This window comes from Diabrotica undecimpunctata, chromosome 3 (genome assembly GCF_040954645.1).
Source record: "Diabrotica undecimpunctata isolate CICGRU chromosome 3, icDiaUnde3, whole genome shotgun sequence".
Lineage (NCBI taxonomy): Eukaryota > Metazoa > Arthropoda > Insecta > Coleoptera > Chrysomelidae > Diabrotica > Diabrotica undecimpunctata.
In genome coordinates this window covers 47,160,951-47,183,363 of record NC_092805.1, presented here as the reverse complement: position 1 = coordinate 47,183,363, position 22,413 = coordinate 47,160,951, and the positions used below count along the sequence as shown (strand labels likewise).

General features: G+C 31.2%; 1 protein-coding gene across 1 annotated transcript in view; it reads right to left on the bottom strand.

The window, feature by feature from the left end:
* Positions 1-22,051, bottom strand: part of FMRFa (FMRFamide related propeptide) — a 381,043-nt gene extending 358,992 nt beyond the window's left edge. Inside the window, exon 1 of the mRNA XM_072525853.1 lies at positions 21,960-22,051. The gene's annotated coding sequence lies outside the window, so the exon portion shown is untranslated. The remainder of the gene's footprint in view (positions 1-21,959) is intronic.
* Positions 22,052-22,413: the final 362 nt, after the last annotated feature.

Genomic DNA, 22,413 nt, shown 5'->3' with positions numbered 1-22,413 from the left:
CCGAGCTAATTCACCTACTTAAAAAACCAGTCAACTTTACTTTTTAATTAGATCTTTATCTAATAAATAACTCTTCTTCTCATGGCGCCGTCTCCTTTCGAAGGTTGGCGATCCAAATAACAATTGTAGTTTTGGAACTGCTGTGCAAAAGATTTCTGCAGATGAGCGGTCGAACTATCTCCTCAGGTTTTTCAGTCACGAGTTCTGGCGTCTTCCTACTGATCTTTTGTAATAAATAACTCTGATTTTAATTCTTAGTTATTATAAACAAAGCAGTTTTGATATTTTAAACAAATTAAGCTAACTCCACTTCTATTGGTCGTAGAAAACTTTTTTTAATCTTTGTCGTGACTTCAGCTTTTTTTTAATAACCCCACTTATAGCAATCTATTTATACAATCCCAATCTAAATATTTAGGTCGATAATAGACAATAAGCTATTTTAACCTAAAGCTATAAAAATCAGAAAGCTAAAAATGAGTGCAATGTATTTTATTTTTATATAAAAATTTATTTGTCCACGAAGTGAATCCCTTCAGAATTCAGTCTCATTCTTTATTATAAAAAAAGTTCTAGCCCTGCAAAATATATAAAATTTTAAATATTTTATTAAACAATTAAACGTTTCTCAAAAACAAATTGTCAAATGTACAAAAGTCATTTCAAAAGCTAAATATGAAAAAAATAATAACATTTTTTGACCTTTAATCATTCATTATACATAAACTACTGGATCAAATTTAATAGCTCGAATTTAAGTTTTTTTTATGTACTGCCATAATATTGTGCGTATGTTACCCTTAAATTTTTATTTAATACAGAAAAAAAAATCAAAAACCACTGTTTTTACACCTTAAAAGTGCCATAAACAAATTATAACCAACAGTATGGAGGTTACTTTAGGCATTATCCTTCAAAACGCTGTGCTGGTTTCAAAAATTCACTAATTTACTGCTCAAAATCATTCCTTTTTGTCTCTATACCTTGGACTATCGAGCGACGTTTTTTTTTTCTAGAGTGGCCGGCTACATTGTTCTCGAAGCCTACTTGTCTTCTTTGTTACTTCACTTACTATCAGTTATTTCATACTGTCCCACTATTTAGTTTTCACTCATTTTTTAATATTTTGACTAATGGGCTGTTTGTTATATGGACTGTATAAAAAATAATAATTACCTTTTGTGTTTATTTATAATTTTAAATATTGTTTATTGAGCAATATTATAATTTTTTTAAAATCGTAGACTAATTTTCGAAACCAAATTCAAGAATTCCGCTTTAATCTGTGCCTTCTAAAAATTGCAAGGCAAAACAGACGTTGATAAAGATGTTAAGAGAGACATGGGGAATCTAAAAATTGCATTCCACAACATATCTCCTCAACTAAGCAAAATTCTTAGCGAATTGGTTTCTGGTACTCGTACAGAGTATATCGAAATAAAACTCTGTCTCTGTCTCTCTTAACATCTTTATCAACGTCTGTTTTGCCTTGCAATTTTTAGAAGGCACAGATTAAAGCGGAATTCTTGAATGTGGTTTCTAAAATTAGTCTACGATTTAATTATCAGATGTCGCTACATTGCGTCTATACGAAGCCATGTTAGAGTTGCTTCCTAAGACAGAAAAGATTTATTTCACGTTCAGAGCGTTTGCGAAAGCCGTTCTGGTAAGGCCTATTGGGCCGAAATACGTATAAACGGATGTGCAAGCTCCCTGTACGTGAGATAAAATCTTAACTGTCTTTTCCTTTTTATAATTTTTTTATAAAATAGTAATAAGTTAACATCAAACACCTGAATGTATTAGATATTCTAATTTTTCCCAGTTTATAGTTGTTTGGGACCGTAGTTTTTAAAATACTTTTGTGGTAAAGAAATTTGTGGTGAAAAAAGAGGGTTTTTTGCAATCAAAAAATGTTTAGCAAAGTGTTATTTGCTACTGATTACAAAAAAAATTCATAAAAATTAAGTAAACACTCTTTTCTAAAATAAGTTTTTACTTTTTTAACTTTATTGTGTCTGAAGGTCATTTACTTAAATTGTTTGAAAACCCCGAATTATTTTGCAATATTTTTATTTTTTATACATGCAGCTATTTATTAATTTCAAAAATAAACATGTACATTTCTGTAATTTAGTGTTAGCTTTCACAACTGATTATCATAAAAAACGAACCATCCAACACTGCTCACGATACGGGTCAGTTCGTCAGAATCGTTTTTGAAACTTCGTTTTGCTCATATCTTGGCCATAAGAGTGGCAAAGTGTGTGGAATGAAAAATTTTAACTGAAAATGAATGTTAAACAAATCCAAATGGGCATTAATAGCAAAGTAATGGGAAAATGTTCTATTTCAATAAAGCGTAACTATCGATCACAAGGAAAGGAATAATTGACAAGTGGGTAATGGGAAGTATTTAGAAATGAATTTTTTTTCCAATAAAGGTCGTAATTTTTATAATAATATTCTATATAAAAAGATAATATATAGAGACCAGAACAATAAAATACATGATGGATGCTTTCCTTGCACATTTACCTAATCATCTAGGTTTTCATATTAAATCCTTCTATATGTAACATGTCTATCATGCTTTAATAACTGGTTTATCTTATTTTTGATTTGTAAAACAATTTTAATTTATTTCGTATTCATGATTTCATAATCAAAGTACTCAGTATCTGTATCTGTAGAGTAGGGAGGGCGAGTTAAGTTTCACAGCACTTAGGCCACAATTGACCCACTGTGCATCCTCCCAGGGAGCTGTCACCCTTAGCTCATTGTCCATCCTGCCATTTCTAGGAAGGTGGACAAGTCACCGGGAGACATCTCTCTTATGTGGGCAGGTATGGGCCAGGACTCGCCGAACGCGTACTCTCGTATTAACGATAACTCTGGGCATTCACATAGGACATGCTCTACAGTTTCGTCTTCTCGTTCACACTTCCTACATAGAGGTGTGTCTGCTAGCCCCAGTGTGTGAAGGTGTTTGCTTAGTTGACAATGACCAGTTAAAAAAACCAACTGCCAAACTTAGATTTTTCCTGGTCATTCCCAAGTACTTCTTTGATGTTGACTCTTCAAGGTTACTTAGTATTACCCTGGCAAGTTTACATCCTTATCCTTCTTCTCATATTTTTACGGTTTGCGTATGGGAGTGACATTTAACAATTTCTGCGATTGTTGTAGTTGACCAACCAAAAAGATCCCCAGGTCCTAAGAGTCTTAGGCCTGCCGCCTTCCTAGATAATTGGTCAGCAATGCGGTTGCCTTTATTCTTATTGTGTCCTTTAACTCACCTCAGGATGATGGTATTACCATCCAAAGCTTGAGTTAGTGACTCGTGGCACTCAGTATAAATATAAATAAATTCACCCATATAGAAGAACTTTTTTTTACGCAAACTTATAGGTTATTTGTGTACATAGCTTACTTGATGTCAGTAACTATTTTAGTAACATATCTGTCCACCATGTATTGGAAAGGTTATGAGTTCAGTACACCCTTATATCTTTTTTGTTATACAGTGTGTCCGTAAAGTATGGAATAAATTCGATATTTCCCAAATGAAAAGCCTGTTTAAAAAAATCTTAAACACTTCGATTTTTAAATTTAATGTTCTACATTTTACAATAAAATTTCATTTTACAAGGTGATACACATTACAGTGATGACGTCATCGGCTCTTTTTTTTAATGTAACACCCTGTATTTTAGGATATTTTTAGATCGATAAAAATGAGCTGATTCCAAAAAAGTATAATACTGGGGGTCTAACGAATATAATTTGAAAGATATACGCTTAGAAAATTAATTTTTATTGATTTATAATATTAATTACTTAGAAATAAATTATAATAAATGACTTGAAAGTAATCCAGTAATTAATACATGACTTAATCTTAAATATTCGAATTGTAGCCCTTGTTGTATTTGACAGTAACCCAAACGTTACCAAATACCCAAATTCTTGAATATGTTGCCTGTGTGAGTCCATTTTTTTCTTCTTCCTATGCAGTCCCCATTAACGGAGGTTGGCGACCACATTTTTAAAAGCTTCTCTGTCTTTTGCAACGTGGAATAATTCGTCTACAGTCATGTTTGTCCAGTCTCGAATATTTCGCAGCCATGACTTCCTCTTTCTACCTATTCCCTTTTTGCCATCGACTTTACCCTGCATGATGACCTGCAGAAGACTATATTTATTATTTCTTAGTATGTGTCCAAGGTATGCAGTCTTGCGTACTTTTATCGTTCTCAACAATTTTTTGTCTCGACCCATCCTTCTCAGCACTTCCTCATTGGTGACCCTGGCAGTCCATGGAATTCTCAACATGCTCCGGTATATCCAAAGTTCACAGGCTTCAATCTTTTTAACTATTTGCGCTTTTAGTGTCCATGTTTCTACCCCGTACAATAGTTGCAACCAGACGTAACATTCAACAAACCTCAGTCTCAGCGCAGTATTCAGATTTTTGTCACAGAACAATTGTTTGAATTTTAAGAACGCTGCCCTTGCCATTTCTATTCGTACCCGGATCTCTTGGTCTGGATCTAATTCTGTGTTGATGTAAGCTCCCAGATATTTATATTTTGTCACTCTCTCTATTTGCTGTCCACCAGGAGTTAGTTGTTCATTATTTATTGGACTCCTTGATACTATCATAAATTTGGTCTTATCTGTGTTGATGTCAAGTCCCATTTGAATGCATTCACTATTTATTGCATCTAGTAAAGTAGTAAAGTTTGTAGTTCTTCTATACTCTCAGCCATAATTACCGTGTCATCTGCAAATCTCATGGTGTTTATGATTTCTCCACCAATTCTTATTCCCTCTTTTCTTTCCCATAAGGATTTTCTGAATATGACCTGTGAGTACACTATGAAAAGCGTCGGAGACAAGAAGCATCCTTGCCTAACCCCTCTCGCAATCGGTATATTATTTGTTTCTATATCGTTCACTTTTACTACTGCTTTCTGGTTCCAGTATATAGCCTTAATAAACTTAATGTCTTTTTTGTCTAAATTGATGTTTTTTAATTCATCTATTAACTTCATATGCTGCACTCGGTCAAAGGCCTTCCTAAAGTCTATGAAGCATACATATGCAGATGCACTCTTGTTATATTCCCGACATTTCTGCAAGAGTACCGTCAACGCAAATAATGCTTCTCTTGTACCCATGCCTCCTCTGAAGCCAAACTGAGTTTCATCTATCTGCTCCTCACATTTCTTATAAATTCGGTTTTGAACAATTTTCAAGAGCATCTTTAAAGGGTGGCACATTAGGCTTATCAATCTATAGTCATTACATGATTTGGGATTGTTGTTTTTTGGTAGAGGTAAAAATATCGATTTAAGCCATTCTTCCGGGATGTTGCCCTCTACATATATGTGGTTGAGAATTCGGGTGAGTCTCTTTATATTACCGTCATCTAAGGCTTTTAACAGTTTAACTGGAATTTGATCAGGACCCGGTGCTTTTCCTTGTTTTGCATTCTGTAGGGCATTCTTTACTTCTGAGGGTAAAATTTGTAGGTATTGTTTTTCTTCACCTATATCTTGTTCATTTTCTCTCTCGTCATGGAACAGATGGATTATATATACTTCCTTTATTTTGCTCTCTTCAGTAAGTATTTCTCCATTATTATCTCTTGTTATGAGTGTTCTTCTTTGTCTGGTATTGCCTGTAAGTTCTTTCATTTTTTTATGTAAGTTTGAGGTGTCATGTTTGTTGCTGAGTTATTCCAATTCCTGGCATTCTTTGTTCATTAATTCCTCCTTAGCCTTTCTGATTTCATATTTGATTTTATTCTTGATGGTTTTATATTTATTTTCATCTTTATTTTTGTATTTTCTTTTTTCATTTATTAGCTCAACTATTTCCGGTGTCATCCAGTCTTTTTTAGTGGTTTTCTCTTCTTCGCCTAGGACCTCCTTTCCCGCTTTTAGTATCGCTTTTTTCATATCTGCCCATTCAACGCTTCTTTCAGTTAATTTATTTATCTCTGCGTTTAGTTGCTGTTGGCAGTTGTCGTCTTTTAGGTTTTTGATGTTAATTTTGGTGGTTTTAACTTTTTTCTCCGGTTTCCTAAGTTTAATGTTGACGTTTGGTAGTAATAGATTATGATCCGTATCTGCATCTGCGCTTGGATAGGTTTTTACACTTTGTACTCCATTACGAAACCTTTTGTTAATCGTTATAAAATCTATTTGGTTTCTGATTATATTGTTGGTGTTATCTTTTGGAGAAGTCCACGTGTATAATCTTCGTAAGGGTAGGTCGTAGTATGTATTTGTTATGACTAATTCTTTCTCCTGGCAGTACTAGACTAGTCTGTCTCTTCTTTCGTTTCTTTTACCTAACCCAAAATTTCCTACTATATTTCCAGTTTTTTCTCGGCCGACTTTAGCATTAAAGTCGCCCATAATTATTTTTACCTCCTGCTTCTTTATGTTTTTTGTTAACAGTTCTAAGTCCGCGTAGAATTTTTCGACCTCAGCATCATTGCTATCAGATGTTGGAGCATACACTTGGAGTCCATTTTAAATAGGTAAAAGAAATAAGAATAAAACAATCAATTTATTCTACCACCAACAACCGGTTTCGCATAGTATAATTATCCATGCATCTTCAGGTATTTTACCATGTACCTTAAGACCTGAAGATGCATAGTAAATTATAATATGCGAAACCGGTCGTTGGCGGAACTACTATAAAGAAACATTGTTAGGTGTAAGCTTGCCTCCGGAGCCCATATTTACGAGATTGGAGAATATGGATTAAAAGTGCTATTTTCTACGCAAATCATTTTGATGCCACAAAAGACGTTGTCTTGTATATTCAGGATGACTCTCACAGTGTGTAACTAAAAGTTAAGAACTTTTAAGTAACGTATAAATTGCTAAAGAGCTTAGGTTAACAAACGTTAATTTTAGTTTTTTACCAGTTCTAATAAAGTCATTAGAACAAAAAAAATTACTATTAAGTGGTTTGGGTAATCCTGTCAATACTTTTTCTGCTTATTGTTAAAAAATTTCTGGAAATACCGGATTGTTTAAGGAAAGTTCTGACGACTTGACAAATTAATTTACTGACATTTTTTAGATTCTTAATTATATTATCTCTTTTGTGTATCATTTTAATTGTTTTATGTGAAAAATAATAATATTTAATATTATATTTTAAAAGTAGCAACAGTATTAACACCCTTGATATTAACGACTATTTCGCATTTTTTGATGAAGCTGATATACACATACCAACATATTATAGTACTCCATTATTAGATTCATGCATCTTAAATTCTTATATAAAAAAATGGCCCATGGCAACTGTAATCTATACAGATGCATCCAAAAAATTGGAAGGGACCGGATGTGCTTTCTACATTCCATCCAAGTCAATAGAAAAAATGTTCAAATTACCTCTCAATTGCTCAATTTTTAGTGCTGAAGCACTTACAACTCTTGAAGCTTTAAAATATTTCGACAGTTAAAACAATAATGCAGTTTTAATAATATCCGATTCATTATCAGTCTTATTATCTCTCAAAAATACAAAGTTACCCAATTATAATTCTAATCCTTTTATTTACCAAATTAAGAACATGCTTGTTAACCTTAAAAATAAAAATAAAACTACGAATTTTATTTGGGTAAAGGCTCATGTTGGTATAAAATATAATGAGCATGTTGATTCCATTGCAAAAGCTGCAATAACCTCGACAGCTAAAATTTTACCAGATGAGAGAATTTATGTTCCTGATGCTTTTCTCATCTCTAAAATAAATCAAACAGATCGTTGGAATACCTCCTGGCAAACTGTTTGCAACCACTCAACAACACAATACGTGCATATACAACCATACATCCCTAATTCCAGATGGTTTGAGAATTTCAATACCGCTCGTAAATATACAACAACTTTAATAAGATTGATATTTGGCCGCGCTTGTTATCCTGTTCATCTTGCTCAAATCAAAATATACAATTCAGACTTATGCGAAACTTGTCAAGAACAAGGAGATCTTAACCACATCTTCTTTAAGTGTTCCAAATATCTTCAGCATTCAGGAACTCTTTTAAACAACTTGCAAACTCTGCAAATATTTCCTCCATATCAAACTAATAACCTGTTGGCTTCTAATAATAAAAAAGTTTATGATTGTTTGATTAAATTTATACATAGTGCAAATGTGTGTCTGTAGTCAATCTCAGCTAAGCTCGTTAACCTTTGTTTTAACCCAATTGTTATTTACTTTTCTTTTCATGACCTATTGCTAGTAATGTCTTAAACAAATGTCCTTATGGGTCCCTGGACGAGAAGTGATAATCCCTGTTGTTCCTTATATTTGTTTTTTCTTGCTATTTTTTTATTTTTTGTTTGATTCAGTTATTGGGATTTTATGAGGTTTTTTGACTCGAATAGATACACTTTTGCACTAGCAATTAATAGTATAGATTATACACTTATGTATGTATATACTGTATATGTACACTTATGTATTCACTTATGTGTATATGCATACACTTTTTTCTTTAGTATTAATTATATCAGAATATTGATATTAGTAATTTTTCTTTTATTATTTCTTAATACGAAATTGGCTAAATAGCTAAGTGCTAAAGCCACAAAAAAAAAATATTATATTTTATTGTTGAGTATTTTTTATATGCATTTACGTATTAAGGCACATCTAAAAAAATGTCTCCATTTTTTTAGAAAATATAATGAATTATACGGATATTTCGCATGCCCTGGTCAAATAAAAAATGTTTTAATTTAAACTTTGTTATTGAGTAAACTACTTTCAATATATCTGATGGACATTAAATAGGTAGCTTTTAAAAAATCCACATTTTATAACGTCAATAACTTTTAGAAACTAGCGTAGCTATTGGAATTTATTACCTGTAGAGAAACTTGGGCCAACTTTCGGGAAATTATTAGCGGATTTAATGCGAAAACGAGAAACAATTTGTTTTAAATTTAAAAAATATTAGGGTGAATACGACATTTACATAATAGCGGATTACTTCTCAAATTTTCAAAGAGATAACCTGAAAATGAAAATTTATTGGTGGCCCAGATTAGTACAAATATTTAAACTAAAGTTAAGTATAACCCGGTGGTTAGGTATATCGGATTCCTTGTTACTCTGTGAAGAAATCCTGGTACGACCTCCATCGTGTAGGAAAATATAGAATTTAATTATGTAATTGAAAATCTAGGTATTTATCTAACACTATTTTACTAAAAAACACTTTACTAAAAAATAGTTTATTAAGGGTAAACAGTGCATTCATAAGTGTGATAATGATTTGTTATAACATGACTTAATTATTTTCAGAGTTAAAGCTCTGACAGGTCGATTTTTTTTTTAACCTTTTTGGAAAAAAAATAACTTTTACCCCCACTACCTTAGCAGATGTTACGTCATTAATATTTTTTTTAAATAGAAAGGGCATATTTTTATCTAAAAAATTTATAGGCTCATATTTTTTGAGTACAACCCTACCAAACTCATCATCATCATCATTTTGGCTTTACAACCCTGTGTGGGTCCTAGCCTCCCCGAGAATTTTTCTCCAGTCGTCCCTATCCATCGCCTTCCTCCGCCAAGCACGTATTTCCATATTTCTCATGTCTTCATCGATGTTATCTAGGAATCTTGTTCTGGGTCTTCCTCTTCTTCTTTGACCAATAGGTCTATCAAGGAGCGTTTTTCTAGCTGGGTCGGTTTGCTCCATCCGCATAACATGGCCTACCCACCTTAGACGTCCTATCTTTATGTGTTTTACGATATCTGGTTCCTGGTATATCCTATAGAGTTCGAAGTTGTATCGTCTTCTCCAGACACCATTTTCATTTACCGCTCAATAGATGCGCCTTAGTATTTTTCTTTCGAAACATCCTAACATGTTTTCATTACTTTTTGTTAAAGTCCAGGTTTCTGAACCATATGTTAGGACTGGGCGTATTATTGTTTTGTAGAGTTTTACTTTTGTATTTCTTGATATAACTGTAGATTTAAAAAGGAGATTAAGCCCAAAATAGCATCTATTAGCCGTGCAAATTCTGCGGTTTATCTCTGCGGTAGTGTCATTTTCAGTATTGACGAGCGTTCCCAGGTATACAAATTCGTTAACTGCTTCGATGACGTCATTTTCTATAACAAGTGGCCGTAGTGTTTGTGGTTGCGTACCTATTTTCATGTATTTTGTTTTGTTGGTGTTTATTATTAAACCCATTTTTGTAGCCGCTTCCTTTAATGCTACGTACGCCTCTCGTGCTGCGTTTTCCGTTCTCCCAACAATATTGATATCATCAGCATATGCTAAGATTTGCACAGATTTGTTATATATTGAACCGGTAGTTGTGATTTGTGACGTACGTATTACTTTTTCCAAAGCTAGATTGAATAGTATACAGGAGAGTGGGTCTCCCTGACGTAGCCCGTTATTTGTTTTAAAAGGTTCAGAGAGTTCCCCCTGGATTCGTACTTTGCATTCAACTTTTTCAAGGGTTAGTTTGGTTAAACTTACCAACTGATTTGGTACTCCTAGGTCTATCATTGCTCTAAACAATTCTCTTCTATTTACAGAGTCGTAGGCTGCCTTGTAGTCTATAAATATGTGGTGCGTGTCTACACCGTATTCCAGTGTTTTCTCTAGAATTTGTCTTAGGGTTGAAATCTGATGAATTGTTGATTTACCACCTCTGAAACCAGCCTGGTATTGTCCTATTATTCGCTCTGCATATGGTGCCATACGATGGCATAGTATATTGGAGAATATTTTATACGCTGCATTTAGGAGCGTAATTCCTCGATAGTTAGAGCATTCAAAGATATCACCCTTTTTGTGTATGGTGCAAAGTATTCCAATATTCCAATCATTGGGAAGGGACTTCTGTATCCATATTTCTTTTATAAGCTGCTGTAGGGCTATTATGATATCGTGGCCACCCTACCAAACTCATTACATGCATATTTCAGTATACAGAGTGTAAAGGAAACCAGTGCTCGTATTTTTTAAAATTTAATTCAAAATTTATTTTACAAAGAAAATTATTAAAGAAGTCATTTGCTATTAAAGACAAACAAACAACATAATTACAATTAATGCTTTAATTAAGCTCCTTGGTTTAATACACTATCCAAGACGTCTAATAAATTCTTGGGATATGTTTGACAACATCACTGGTGAAATTTGTTGCATTTTAGTACGAATTCTCTGTTTGAGGTCTACCAATTTGGTAGGTCACTTTACATATACCTTACTTTTCAAATAACCTCAAATAGAAAAGTCCATGGGATTCAAATCTAGCAACCTAGCAGACTATTCAATACACAACAGCATAATGTGGACTTGCTCCATACTGATGAAACCAAATGCTTGGATCTATTTGACCAGGATTATTGATATGTGGAAATGTTGTGGTTAAGAATGGAACTACGTAGGTTTGCAACATCTCTAAATACCTTTCACCCGTCACAGTACCGTCAAAAAATTCGGTCCTACAATGGTATTACTAACAATCCCAGCCCATGCTTTTTGAGGATATTGGGTATAAACTTCGATTGTCTAATTGGGATTTTCTGTTTCCCAGTAACGACAATTTTGCCTATTAACGGTACCATTTAAACATAAAGTGGCCTCGTCGGAAAAAAAAATATTATATTTAAATCCACTATTTCTATTACACAATACGTCTGTCAAAGTCGTCTTCATTGAGTTCATGTATAAGTTTAATTTTATATGGATGTAATTTGGGCTTCTTTAGAATTTTATGAACAGCACCACGACAGATCTCATTGTTAATTAATAAAGTTGTAATTGAAGCAAAGGGATTTTCTTTAATTTCAACTAAAACGTAGTAATTTAACATAATATACAAGTAATTTAGTTGATTGTCGTCGGAAACAGTGGGTCTGCCACTTTTGAGCTTATATATTTATACTTTCGTATATATTTTTATATTATATTTTTTTCGAATACATTTTTGTCAAAAAAATTATTTAACTTTAAAAAGTGACATTTCGATAGAAAATTTAATTTTAAACAACTTTGTAGATGTATATATACGAAAACTGCATAAAATTCATCAAAATGCACACAGACAAATTCACCCCTTTCTTAAAAACGCTCTCGTTAAAATGCAAAGAACGTTAAAACACCTTGCAGTTTTTTCATACTTGAGAGTGTATTGACCATATGAAATGATAATACTTCTTTTGTAGTTTCTTAATAGAGTACATAGTGAGTAGCCTACTAGAGGAAAACAACTTTACAATTAGATACGTGAAAGCAGCTAAAAACATTTGACAGATTTTTGGCTTATCACTGATAGAAATTGCCTTAGAAAAGCTTACGACTAAATAATGTGTTTATTGATGAACGAGAGCACAAACTAAGAAACCAGAAAGAGAGATACACAATTCAAAGGACGAAAAGACTGAATGAATTAACTGAGAGGTCTAATGGCAGGCTGATCAGTCCTGATTATTTTATTTGGAAAGTGAACATGAAAAATCAGTTAGGCTAACACAGCGGAAGCCCGACAGCACATGGCGATCCTGCCATGCCAACAACATAGTACAATGATCCCAGGTACTAGTCAGATTGCAGTGTAGTCAGATATGGCAAAGATTTCCAAGATTGTTTAACACTATAGTTGGTAAGAAGACTGAAATATTTATTAAATAAATATAAATTATAAACTATTTTGATTTTGTTTGGCTCTGATGTTGTTTTTATTGTTGTTTTATTATCAATAAATAATTTTTTATAACAAAATATAGAAAGATTAGAAAGTACTATTTACTTCTGAAAATATTATAAACACAAAGTTTAACATAGTTTCCAAAGTGCAGATAATAATTAAAATGATGTATATTTTGGTATTGTGCATAATCTGTTTGCTTCGGGAAAATGTAATTTTAGCTTGCTTATAGTACTTAAATTTTGTAAGTTATAATTTTCCTAACACTTTCCATAAAACGATTATAACTAACAGAAACTTCCCTAAAACTTTGGACAGATTACGAAAAAATTTGAAAATTTTATGAACCCTAATTTTATTTTATTATTACAAAGTGTGTAAATATAATTGCCATGTTTTAAAAGATGAAAACGAGATTTATTAATAATAACTTGCTTGAAAAAGCAAGACAAATAATTACGTTATTTTAATAAAGAATGGAATACCATAAACGTAGTAACTATACATACCAGTAAATTTCAAGGAACGAAGATTATTAATTAATTTAATTTTTTAAAGTTAGTTTGAAAATAAATTTTTACAAGGAAACTTTTGTTTTGATTCGTTTTATGCTGTCCTTGGAATCGTTTGAATAGAAAAAAATGCAAAAAACAAAAAAAATATAATTGTAAATCAAGCAACTGAAGAGGTAAGATGCAAAAACTCTAAACTAAATTTTTTTTAAAATTTTGTCTGTAAAAACCAGAAAACCTCCAAAATATCACTAGGTGCAGTCCAAGACCAAGACATTCTAAATAAGGTTTATCAAGAAATTAACAAGTTTCACGAAATTAGACTAGAAGATAATAACAACATTGATGATTGCTGGGACAAATGAAAACAACAATAATCACTGAATCTCCACAAAATCTTTTAAGACAACAACGAACAGTTAAAAATGACTGGATGGCATAAGATATCTTATATCCCATGAACATACGGAGGTATTACAAATTCATAAACAGAAAAAAATACAATGAAATACATAAAGAAATCTAAAAATGAATTAAAGTAGTTAAAGACCTATGACTACAAGAATCCTGTTAAGAAATTGATAACCTGGAGCAACGACAGCTTGAATATGCATAAAAAATTAAAAGAATTAACAGGCAAAAGCAGAATTTACATGTAATATATATTACAAGACTCTGGTGGTAGAATTTTAAATGATATTATTTATAATTTTGATATTTAATGTATATAAAATTATTTACCTGTTTCCATATATTCTTAAGAAGTACCGATCTGTTGAGAGATTTACAATAATTTTCACAACTATCTTTTTTTATTTGTTTGAAGGTTTTTTTTGCTATAGCATCAGTTCTTTTATATTCTAACAAATTATCTAGTGTGGGATTGTTCATATATTTATGCAAACTGTTTCTTCGTTTCTGTACTAGAAATTGACATTTTTCATCCCATTGTTTATTTTTATTTGAACTTTGATTGGATTTTAATTTAGGTATAGGAAGGTTTTCTGCATTTTCAGCTATTCTTATAAAAGAATTGTAATCACCAACTTCTGTTTTATTGAACTATGCTTGAAACTCCATATATTATATATATATATATATATCCCAGTTTGTCTTTTTAATATCCCATTTTCTACAAGATAGTAATTTATTAACTTTGGGTGCTATATGTATTTGTGTAATGTATGGTAGATAATTAGACCCATAAAGATCTTTTATTGTGTGCCAATATAGTAAATGTTTTATACAAGGAGAATAAATTGTCAGATCGGTAGCAGAATTAGTTTGCAAATAATTTCCTATGAATGTAGGCGATCCATCGTTGAGATATACAAGATTATTTCGGTCAAGAGCTTTCATAAGTGTTATGATATAGTGGTCTGTGTTTGGCCCACCCCAGGCAATATTATGTGAATTAAAATCTCCCGTAAAAATTACAGGTAGATTAATAGAACTGAAGAATTGATCCCAAATATGCAACGAAATTTTAGTTTTTGGTGGAACGTAAAGCGATACAATGGTAATATTTTTTTTATCATTAAATTTTAAAATATTGGATGATTGATTACAATTTGGTAGTAAAACAGAGATAGGTAATTCTGTATACAAAAGTTTCGATTTAATAAGGATGGCCGTTCCCCCGCCACTGCGGTCTAAACGGTCATCCCTCAAAATGTTGTAACCTGGAAGATTAAAATATTTATTGGTGTAAATCTAGTTTCTGACAAGCAGTCTGTATCGATGTTATGATCATTTAACAAATATTGTAAATTTTCTTTATTTGAATTTGCTGATTTAAGGTTCCATTGACATAGAGTTATATGATCCATGTTCAAAAAGGTTATTTAAACTAGTTTTAATCTGAAAATCATTACACAAGAAGAAGACTTACAGAAGAAAAAAATCAAGTAAGGGATCGTACTTAGATACGAATTTAAACATTAAAAAAATGTATGATTTGTTTCTGGAAAAATGCAGAGAGTCAGTGGCCAACTGTAAACCTAATGACTTACGGAAGAATATTTTAGTGATTTTTTAAAGCAAAGAAGGATCAATGTGGTACTTGTAGTGAATACTAGAATGCATCTGTGGAGAAAAAGATAACACTGTAGGTAAATTACAAAGAATATCAGCAGAAGAAAAAAAGAAAATCAATATCTATGAAGAAGAAAGAAGCAGATAAATAAAAGTCTGTTACTGATGCCAATTTTAAATCTATAACATGTGACATGCAAAGCGTGCTTCAAATTCCTTCTGCTTAAGTTAGTTTATTATACTACCTGTGTAAATTAAATTTATACAACTTTACTATTCACGAAGCTGCTCCACCAAACGATGGCTTCTGTTATTTTTGGGCGAAAATTAACGGAAAACGTGGTTGTTGTGAGATTGGTAGTTGTTTCTCATTATACATAAAATCACTTTCTCATGAGGTACGACAGTTGACGATTTTTTCTGATATATGCGGTGGGCAGAATAAAAACGTGCAGATTTCAGCTTTACTACTATATACAGTGAAAACCCACCCTTCAGTTTGCGTCATAGAACAAAAATTTATGGAAAGAGGGCATTTATGTATGAAGGGCGATTTCATGCATAGCTCTATTGAAAGAGCAAAACGAAATGTTGATATTTTCAGCGTACATGACTATGAAAATATTTTTAAAATGGCACTATAAGATTAGAGAATTAGAATTAGGGAATTTTTAGATTAAAAAAAACTAGTTCAACTTATCATATACAACAAAAAAGAAGATCAAAGAAGTAACACAGTAAACTGGTTGAAAGTAAAATGTTTCAAATTATTTGACAAGCAATTTCCAAACACAATTCATTACAAATATTCTTTTAATGAAGAATATGAAAAGATCGACATTGGACTTACTGGGCGCACCTCAAGTCGCAAGGGCAATTTTGATGATATTATTATCCCACTGATATACTCAAGACCATCACAAATCTCCTTTGCAAAGAAAAAGGACCTGATGAAACTATGTGAGAGAAAAGTTATTCCTTCTATCCGATTCAGTTAAAGAGACTACTGCTGAACCAGATCAAGATTATAGTGATAAAGATGAATATCAGTGTTTATATTCTTCCTTTCTTATTTCAAAAATTGTTTTAAGTTGATAATGTATTGTGTCCCTATATTTTAGATTTCTTTTTAGTTAGACAGTAAATTTATCTTCAATAAACCTTATTATTCTTATAAAAGCTGATTTATTTTTACAGGTTAAAGTTACTAAAGTAACAAGCAAAATACATTAAGTCAATTACTGCAGATAAAACAGATTAAGTCAGTGATAGTCATCAACAAATTCTACTAAAACAATGTCAATGTTGGTCTGTAAAACCTAAGATAATTGACATGCTATATTTTACTTGTGACACATTAAGGTCTATAATTGCCTGCTATGGAATTTGAAAACACGTATAATATATTGGTTCATAGTAGGTATAAATTTATAAACTTTAAAGCTAAATTCCTTAAAACTGTATGTGTGTTTTGCTTATAATCCGACGATTTACTATTCTACAATTCAGCATAGTGGAGTTTTTAAATTGATACTTTAATACCGAATTCAAAACAGTCACATCGCACTAATAATACAATAGTGTCGCAACTCAAAATGATTCAAAACTGACATAACACCATATTCACACGTAAAATTCAATTCCTTATAAGTCAATAAAACTGTCGTTTTAATAGTGCAATAAATGAATAAAAGATGGCGCCATAAGACGGTATTCATGACTGGCCGACTGTCGTCACCCTTCTCAGAATATTGCGTCATCTTTAGTTGCGACCAACAGTGATCGAGAACGCACGTGTTGCTTTGTTCATCATTTTGAGTTTCTACGATATTGCTGAATCAGGTATGTAATTTTTATAGCTATATTTCGAGTTATTACATTCTTGTTGATTTAAACCTAACCATAATATTGTTATTTTTCTAGTTATTACACTAATACTGGTTTACACGAGCTCTTTTTAAATTAATATTTATAATAACGACACTATTATTGGTTCAGTTCATTATTTTTGACATGCTACATTATTGTTCAATCATCACTTTAAATCATTTTTGTTGTTGTTTGTAAAGCATTTATTATTTATGATCTATTTGTCGATCACCGGATAGTAACAACTCATTTAAAATATGTAGCAGTGTTATTAAGAAAGCTTACCAACAACTTTATTTTTTATATTTAGAGTTACTACTTTAAATTTTTGTGACATATACTCTTTGTGACATTCTTGCATCAATTACCTTTATACTTAATCTAATAATATAACTTGATCCATTTTTAGGTTTAATATCTGAGTTGTGGGCGATTACTTGTTGCTATGGCAACAAATACTTAGGATTGCGAGCTGGAAATCTCTTCACCGTTTTTATTGTCACTGGAAAATACAAATAATGAACCTGGTGCCCAAATAGAAAACAGTGACTTTAAAAAAGTACAACCACCATTTATACCTTCACCATTTACGAGTCATCAAGCACTTCAAGAAATTGACGTAAACAGTGAAATAGAGAATGAGATTGAGAGTTGTACTCTGTAATATATAGAAAAAATTATACAGGCTAATCTTGTTAGAGAAACTGGACTTTATATTTTATTTTAATAATTGTTGCAGGCAGCAATTATTAGAATAAAATATTATAATAAAAAAAAATTAATACGTCCTTACAGCATATGCGTACGTAGTACAAAAAATGAATGTCAAAAGCATAACCCATAAATTTCTGATTTGCAGTCACTCTCAAAATGAGGGTGACAATGTGCATAGCGTCATAGAAAAGCAAGTAAAGCGTTTCGTAAAATCTGGTCCAGTGTATGTCCCACAACAATATATGGCATTAATTCAGACGGCTAAAAAGACAGGCAAACTGGATAGTGTGACTGAAATGACTAATGAAAAATTTTACAATCCGAAAATACTTCAAGAAGATTAGAGTAACAATTTTATTGTTAATGAGGAGAAAGGCACAATAAAATGGCATGACATTAACGAGTTTCGTGTTCAAAACGAACATCCATTTACTTTCTTTTATAAGAACTCTTACGATGATGAAGATTACCAAAAAGTTTTCGTAGGTAGCTTACGACGAACTGAAAACCAGATTTTATTATTTGGTATTGGTTTGACACGAGAGTACACAAGCAAGATACCTAAAACTCAAAATAAGAAAAGAATCTTAAAGGAATTACTTGACAAAAATGTAATACCAGGAATCATCGTGAAACTTGCTATAAGGCTTTGACCGATTAAACATTAATATTATATTTAATTGTAATCAGTAATAATTTATTTTTAGACTGATTTAAACAAAGTTTAAATAATTTGTTTTTTTTAAGTATGTCCTTTTAATTGACTACAAATTACTCAAATATGACTAGATTTCGTGTTCTTTTTTTGGAAGGTTTATTTTGTTAAATATATAGATTAAGTACAAAATGTTTAAGAATACTGTATTTTGTTATCTGTATCTGAATTTGTTTGATTATAATGTAAATTTAAATAAAAAAAGTCTTGATTTATTTATTAATATCAAAAACAACAGTTCTCGGTAATTGTTAAAGTGCAATGTTAACAAATATCAAGAATTAGTTCCCAAAATTGTTGTTAAGTCCAAAAACTAACGTAAACCGCAGAAGAAAATAGTAAATCAATTTGTAGTAACACAAAATATTACATAAATAATGTCATAACTAAAAATACTATTTCATTTCGAGCATTTTGCTTAGAACAATACAGTGTTAACTCAAAATTTTTAAATAACTTCACTGTCAGTATTTTTATTTAACTAAGAATACAAAGAAACTTCCTTTAATATTAATTAGAAACATAATGCATTAATTTTTTTTACTCGCAATAGGAAATGATAAATGAGTTTTTCGTTGATTCTGAAAAATCATCTTTTTTGAGTTACGGCACTATTGTATTATTAGTGCGATATATTCATAGGAAGGGGTTAGAAGTAAAACCGCCTAAGTCCAATTTTCACCAAAACGACTTTAGTGATGTTTCGCGTTCTGAATATCTTATATTGTTTGGTAGTAAAATCGACTACGCTCTAACCCTACTTTATCGCCATCTTTTGATGAATAGAAAAAACAACCAAAATGAAATTCACCAACCGTTAAGAGCAGAAATCGCCTTAGTGCACCTAGGCTGTTTTACTTCCAAACAAGCGATTGGAAATAAATATATTTTTATTACTTATGTTGTTTGGGTTCCACTCAACGGTTTGGATTTGTTTATGGTGTGTAGGTTATACTTCTTTATTGGATTAATAGCAGTGTTTTAAGGGATACTATTGTTTGCAAAAATTATATATTTTGTCATAATATTTCAATCATGTTTTTTGAGTCAGGTAAGTTATAATGATTTTTGGAAAAATAATAAAATAATAGAATTATTAGTTAAATAATTTTAAGGTTATATTATTTTTAGAGTCAGATAGTGATCCATACGCTACAGATGGAGAATCTGATTTTATTCCGAGTGAATATGAAGAAGATAACGACAGCGATAATTCCATAATATCTGCCGAGGAAGCAACTACAAGCATGCATGTGGAGTATAATATTTAAGTAGTAAAAGTGTGTGTTTTAGCTTGTTAATTTATAGTTTCAATTTAAGCGTGATATCCCTAACAAAAATTAATTTATTATGTAAATATTAAGCTTGTAGATACCGATAAATTTAGTAATTATTACAGTTATGTACTTTTAGAAATTTCGAAGTTAAGTTCAACTTAAGGGGTTAACTTATTTCTTCTTTTCAGTAACTCTCAAAACTACCCAAAAAAGGAAGCATAACATACATGCATGGAAGAGGAATAAAATCACAAATAAGAGGTTCGCTGGCCAGGAATATGAAAGCAGAAAAAGAAATGTGTTCAGGAGTATGTGCATACGTGTAGGTACCAATGTGGAATATTTAACGAGGTTGAAAGACAACGACTCTTCTTTAAGTTCTACAGTTTACCAACCTGCAAACAGCTATTTTAGCTTCATACATCAGAAAAACTGAACCTAAAAAAAAACTTGCTAATAGCAAAAAGAATTACAGTACATAAATTAAACTTCTTGACCGCTCTGTATGCAGGGTTTTTTATGAGTTTTTTATTTTTTAAGATTATGTGTAAAAAAGTTGACAAAGACAGATAAAAATATGTCCCATCCAACAAAGTATCAGAGAACGCAAGAAAAAGAGTAATTGAACATATCAGATGATTTCCACGTTATAGGAGTCATTACTCTTATAATCAATATCCAAATATGAAATGCCTTCCATCCGATTTAAACATTCTTGTCTCTACAAAGATAATAATTACACTGATAACGATGAACCCCCAGTTGAGGAATTATATCACCGTCATATTTTCAATAAAATTTAAAATTTCACCATCCTCATTCATACAATAAATGCGATCGATTGGTAAGCTTAATCTCATCATCAACTGAAGACGAAAAAAAGAAGTACGAGACAAGTTAAGTACCAAAAATGGGAAAATTTACAACAACTGCGATACACCCCATTTACCATCAATTTTATAATGATTTGCCGCATGAGTCAAAGCAGCAAAAAAACACAAGGAAAAAAGGAAGCAGTGCTGTTCAGTCTTCCAAAGAAGATGCCAACGACGAACAAGACGACTACATAGATTTTTTCTCAGATTATGAGTAACTCTTAGTGTTCTAAAAGAGTAACATTTTTTTTTTTGAAAAAATTAATTTAATTGAAAATTAAGCTTTTGTTTAGTTCTTTTTGTATATTATAAAGCCATTTTTGCTTAAAGGTAAAACAACCTAAGTGATTTTTTTGTCGAAAGAGGCAAAAAAATAAAAAAAATTTCTTACCAGAAGTATCTTTAAAATTTTATACTTATTTTGAATTGTTTAGTACTTTAAAATTTTTAATTTTGAACATGCAGAATTTTTAAAGGAGCAAAAACTTTGATGCTTTTATTTCTCAAAATGTGTATTTTGCTACTTAGGCGGTTTTGCTTCTGACCCCCTTCAATAGACTGTATGTAATTTATATTAAAAAGTTTATAAGTAATGTACCCATTCAGATTCTTTTTAACATATTACACGCCTGCAGAAGAAATATTGTACGTAACACGATCCAAAAGTGATTTGACGAGACTCGTGGAGTTCCAGGACTCGCCTTCGGCTGATTCTAGAAACTTCCCCACTCGTCCAGTAAAATATCACTTTTGTAACTTGTTACATAAATTACTATAAAATTATTTTAGCGCATATATCGAATAATTTTTAACTATGTATCGTTAGTTGGTAGTTATAAGTATAGTATTTTAAAATTAAGGAATATTAGAAAGCTCTGTGAAATAAATTAAAAATCAGTTGCGTTTAATAAATAAAGTAATCTTTAAAAAATACTTGGAATGAAGTAAAATAATAAACGAGTTTTTTTAACTGGCTTAGATTATAAATAAGGTTTTAATTTATAATTTAAATAATAATTTTATATTTAAAATTTGTATATAAATATCTAAGATTCTTAGATTAAATGTAACATTATAATACTTATATTTTTGCTCAAATTAATCAAACTTTACTTACATAATTGAAAATATTAAAATAAATTTTTTGTAAAAAAAAATTTAAAACATTTTTAACTCTTTAAACCCTAAAACTCCTGCCGTTCAACTTTAAAGTTAAATATAAATTCCAAACACTCACCAGAAAAGCAAGAAGTTGAGAACACGGACACTAAACACAACGAACTCTCGGAGATTCAACAGGCTGCAGCAGCCGCAGGACGAAGGATAACGTGTTGATAGTGGAGGATAACGACGATTTATCCTTCAAAAGCGCCTACATGTGCGCGATGGAGGGGCAATATCGCACGCAATTGGTCCTCCCACTATTTTTTTGAAATGCCATTGTCATAAATCAAGATCTTTGCTTACTTTTTGAATTATGTTTAAGACAGGGTTAAGATATATTTTCGACAAGTGTACTTGACAAATACATTTATTTTTACATAAAAAATCTAGTAAAATGTTTACTATACCATATATTTTGCTCTGTTTTATTTTACACATACGGAGGTTTTTTTATTTTTGCAGAATGTTGTACTTATTTTAATTTATCTCTTCTTTAAAAATATATACAATATGCAATACAAACATAA